Consider the following 5,713-nt stretch of genomic DNA (forward strand, 5'->3'; position numbering starts at 1 on the left):
GAACCTAGCACAGAAAGCAAGGAATTCTGGCTTCAATGTGAGCACAAGAGTCATGAGTATTTTATTAATTTATTTTAGACGTACTGGGCACTGCCAGCCCACGAGCCCAAATAACCCATTAACCCACCAACTCCGTTCGTTTTGGAGGGTTGGAGAAAACCGAAGAACCCGGAGCAAACACGCATAGACACAGGACAAATGCACAAACTCCTCACAGACAGCGCCCGATTCAAACCCAGGTCGCTGGCGCTCTAATACCGTTGCACTAACCACACTGCCTTAAATATCTTGATTACCATTTCTGGTTTATGCAAATTCCAAATGTATTTAATTGATGGGATTTAATTGGTGGGATTTGAACTCAGAACTCCAAGTTATTGGTCCAATAACATCCCTACGAGTAGAGGAGATTGGGAGTGTGGGTGCATGGGCTTGAATGGAACAATATAGACACAGGAGTGAGTTACATACGTAAGCCTGACTGAGGGGTATTTGTATAATGAGTTAATGAGTTGAGTCGGAATGTAATCTGGGATTATTTGTTCACCACCTGAGGGGATTGCTGGCCAGCATTTATTGTTCACCTGTAAGTGCCCTTGAGAAGGGTGAACTGCCTTCTTGAACTGCTGTGCCCCTCCTGGTAAAGGGCCACCTTAGAGAGGGTGTTTGAAAGAATAAGTTTAACGAATATGTTTAACAAAGGGTTAATGAGTTGGGCGAGAATATAGTTGCCTTGTAATATAGGTGGGAATGTGACTGCCTCCTAACGTGACCAACCCTGTGCTGCGGTGAGATAGTACCTAACACCACAAAGACCAAATGAATGAAGGAGTAAGGTCGTCCTGCTTTTGCCGGTTTGTCTGCAGACGCCACAAGGGAACATAATGTTGTAAAAACAGAAATCGCCAACTGTGTGAAACTTGTCGGGTCTTACACTTGCTTAAAAAATGGGATGCTTTGAGTGGGGCTCAATGTAGAGAACGAGTTACTGAACCCTTTCTTTGTACCCCTCACTCCCGTTAGCTTTATCAAGGCTGAATAAAGAAACTGTTGCACGCTTAATTGGTTCTGTTGTTTGTTTTATTACAGCGCAGGCTGACTTTCACAAGAGTTAGACCCGGGTGTTAATGAAGAGACGGTGATATATTTCCAGGTCAGGCTGTTGTGTGTCCCAGGGGTCGGGGAGGATGGATGTTTGGAGCGATGAATGGGATGGTTTGTTCTGTATCACACAAATCCGTTGCTTGTTGGAGCAGCATCCAACTGGGTATGTAGAGGTCTAGAGGGTGTTCCTATGTTGTGCCTTGTAGATGACGGAGAGGGTTTGGGGTGTTAGGAGGTGAGTCACTTGGTGCAGGATAAGTAGTTTCTGACCTGTTCTTGTGGCCACTGTATCTGCGTGACTGGTCCAGTTGAATTTCTGCTCAATAGTGACCCCTGGAGGTAGCTGGTGGGAGAGTCAACAATGGGTATAGGTGGAGGAGCGATCAGTTTATTGTCATATAGAGAAGAACCCCTGGTATCCGGCATTTTGGGGGATTGTTAGATCCCGGATGTGAATTTTCTGGTTACTTGAGACTATGTGTTGTGTTATTGGCAAAATAATGGCAAGGCGTGCCAATTTTAAACTTTTGATACCAATTTATTTACTGGAAAAATTTTTTCATTGCTTCTGGCTGCTTGAATTCCGGAGAACAGGGGTTTTACTGAATATAAGTTCAATGTACAGATATAATATTCTTGGTTGTTGCAGCCTCACAGGTACATAAAGCACTCTACAAACAATAAGCATAAAGTAAATGCACACTATATCCCTTGAGGGGAAAAGATAAATATTGCTATCTACAAATTTGCCGATGTCACCACAGTTGTTAGCAGAATCCAGAGATTCAGTTTCCAGAGACAGCAATGAGAAAATGAGCAGGAGGGAGATGGATCAGCTGGTTGAGTGTAGTCACAAGAACAACCTTGCACTCAACATTGGCAAAACCAAGGAGCTGATTGTGGACTTCAGGAAGGGGAAATCACAACAACACAATCCAGTCCTCATCGAGGTCTCAGTAGTGGAGAGGGTCGAGAACTACAAGTTCCTGGCTGTCAACATCTGTCCTGGAGCCTCCACGTTGATGCTATCATGAAGAAGGCTCGTCAGCGGCTATACTCCGTGAGGAGATTTGGTATGTCACTGAAGACTCTCGTAAATTTCTACAGGTGTACTGTGGAAAGCATTCTGGCTAGATGCACCACTGTCTGTTATGGAGGTGCCAATGCACAGGACAGGAGGAGGCTATAGAGAGTTGTGAATTCAGAGAGCGCCAGTCACAAGTCATGGGCACCAGTCTTCATTCCATCGAGGACATCTAGTCTTAAGAAAGCAGCCTCAATACTCTAGGACCCCCATTGCCCAGGCCATGCCCTCTTCCCTCTGCTACCATCGGTAAGGTGGTACAGGAGCCTAAAGACGAGCACTTAACAGCATAAGGACTGCTTCTTCCCCTCTGCCATCAGATTTCTGAACAGACAATGAGCCACAGACATTGCCTCACTTTCTATTCTTTTGCACTAATTTATTTATTTTTAAAGGTGACAAAGCAATGAATTTCGTGACATGTTCATGACAATAAATTCTGTTTCTAACAATTGTGGTAATGCAAAACCATGTGAGGTTTCCATAGAGGAGATGGATCTTTGGTCTTCCTGGAGATGGGTCACAGTTAGGTGGAATGGTTATATAACAGCATATAAAATGGTACATGTACAGGAACAATGAATGGATCACAATCTAATTGAGGGAGGCTTGTATTAAAGCAGTGGTTTTCAATCTTTTTCTTTCCACTCACATCCCACTTTGTATTCCCTCTGCCATAATTAGTGATCAGTAAGGGATTGCTTCAGGTGGGATGTGAGGGGAAGGGAAGGTTGAGAATCACTGCTCTTGACCCAATTGTTACTGAAATATTTTGCTTGAGAAAAATTGTCATTGGCCCATTTCCTTTGGAGTTCTGAAACCGTGCACATAACGAGTCAATTAGGGACGATTAAAACAGTGGTTTTCAAACTTATCCCACCTTAAGCAATCCCTTACTAATAACAGAGCACCGATGGCATAGGGATTACTTAAAGTGGGATGTGAGTGGAAAGAAAAATGCATTGTTCTGAGCCAGCACAGAAGGGGAATGAGCGACTCTGATTATCCATCCAATGTGAGTGTTTAGTTGTCTGTAATTGTAATTGGGGGTTGGAAGAGGGTTGATATTGATGTTGTTATTTATTTATTGCTCATTCACATCGGCCCTCGATTGTGGTGAGTGGTCGGACACCTTCTGGTATAGAATTCAATTGTTTAAGGGTTCCGAGGTACTGTGAAAAAGCCAAGACTAGGTGCAGGCTGGGAGATCGCTTCACTGAGCACCTTTGCTCTGTCCACAACGGTGGCAGGGATCTCCCAGAAGCCAACCATTTCTTTTTTTTTTAATTTTTTTATTTTTCACACTATGAACCATATTAATCAAAATACACACAAACCTTGAATATACACAGTGGCATTTTCTCCCCTTTTCCCCCCCTCCTTCCCACCCCCCTCCAAACCCATTAAACGTTCAACATATACGATACAATAAACCCATTAAACAATGTCATCACACAATAAAAATAAACTAGAAAATGGTGTCATCTACTTTTACACACTGGGTCAGGTCATTTCGTCTTCTCATTCTATCATTTTAGGGGACGGAGGTCTGCTGTAGGCCCTCTCTCTTGTGTTCCATGTATGGTTCCCAAACTTCTTCAAATAATGTGACTTTATTTTTTTAATTATATGTTATTTTTTCCAATGGAATACATTTATTCATTTCCATGTACCATTGCTGTTCTCTCAGGTTCTCCTCTGATTTCCAGATTGACATTATACATCTTTTTGCTACAGCTAAGGCTATCATAATAAATCTTTTTTGCGCTTCATCCAGTTTGACGCCTAATTCTTTACTTCTTATATTATTTAGAAGAAAGATCTCTGGATTTTTTGGTATGTTGCTTTTTGTGATATTATTTAATATCTGATTTAGATCTTCCCAGAACTTTTTCACTTTCTCACATGCCCAAATTGCATGTAATGTTGTTCCCGTTTCCTTCTTACAGTGAAAACATCTATTTGATACTGTTGGGTCCCATTTATTTAACTTTTGGGGTGTGATATATAACCTGTGTAACCAATTATATTGTATCATGCGTAACCTCATGTTTATTATATTTCTCATAGTTCCGGAGCATAGCTTTTCCCATATTTCATTTTTTATCTTTATGTTTAGATCTTGTTCCTACTTTTGTTTGGGTTTATAGCTTATTTCATCATTTTCTTTCTCTTGCAGCTTAATGTACATGTTCGTTATAAATCTTTTAATTATCATTGTGTCTGTAATCACATATTCAAAGCTGCTTCCTTCTGGTAATCTCAGTCTGCTTGAAGCCAACCATTTCAATTCCACACCCCGCTCCCATGCTCATGTCTGTCCACGGCCTCATGTACTATCCCACCAAGACCACCTGTAAATTGGAGGAACAACACTTGATTTTATGTCTGGGCATTCTCCAAACAAATGGCATTAACATGGAGTTCTCCGGTTTCTACTAACCAACTCTCCATTCTCCCTCCCTTCACTTTCCCTCTGTCTTCTTTCCTCCACCCCCTTCCCTCTCCATTCACAGAGCTGTCCCCCCTCTCCTTGTTTGCTGCTGTGCCCTCCCTCCCTTGTCCACCTGTAGGACTGTGCTCCTCCCCCTGCCCCTAACCCTACCATTTGTTCTTACCTTGATGATAGGCTCAACCCCAAAGAATGGTCTAATGGGAGGGGGGGGGTCCGTTCAAGAAACTGTGGGTAAAGTTGCCCCAGAAATGGTGTTGGAGGAGGAGTTACCAGTGGAGGGCTCTCTTTTGTCAGAGATGGCAATGGCCTGGCACATGTGTGTGTGTGTGTGTGTGTGTGTGTGTGTGTGTGTGTGTGTGTGTGTGTGTGTGTGTGTGTGTGTGTGTGTGTGTGTGTGTGTGTGTGTGTGTGTGTGTGTGTGTGTGTATCTGTCTGTCTGTCTGTCTGTCTGTCTGCCTGTCTTTGTGCGCACATCTGTGTGGTGGCTCAGAATGATGCATTTACACAGGAAATCAGTCTGAATTTAATCTGAGGTGGGGGCATGTCATACAGAATTATGGATATGAAAGAGTGAATCATGGCCTGTAATTTAACGGGGAATAGAAGTAAATATATTTGGTATGGACGCTGCGAGACCTGCTGAGATCCTCCAGCATTTTTTATGCTCTTACTAAAATCACAGTGTCTGCAGGCTCTGTGTTTCATTCAAAGTTTACAGGCCCCTTTACCTGTGAAGCTGTCAGGTTTAGTTGGTTTCTTCTATACTTCTCTCCTCCCAACTGCATGAAATACATTTTATGATTTCAGTCCTTAAATGTGCTGCAGCTCCTGAAGGAGTGGGGGGCGGGGGGTGTAGGGCACCCCCATTCAGAAGACGGGTAGAGCGTCATGCTGGTTTATATGTAGATGTCTGTGTTGACTAATATCGTCAACATGGAGTTCTCCGGTTTCTACTAACCAACTCTCCATTCTCCCTCCCTTCACTTTCCCTCTGTCTTCTTTCCTCCACCCCCTTCCCTCTCCATTCACAGAGCTGTCCCCCCTCTCCTTGTTTGCTGCTGTGCCCTCCC

The sequence above is a fragment of the Narcine bancroftii genome, chromosome 13 (genome assembly GCF_036971445.1).
Source record: "Narcine bancroftii isolate sNarBan1 chromosome 13, sNarBan1.hap1, whole genome shotgun sequence".
Taxonomy (NCBI): domain Eukaryota; kingdom Metazoa; phylum Chordata; class Chondrichthyes; order Torpediniformes; family Narcinidae; genus Narcine; species Narcine bancroftii.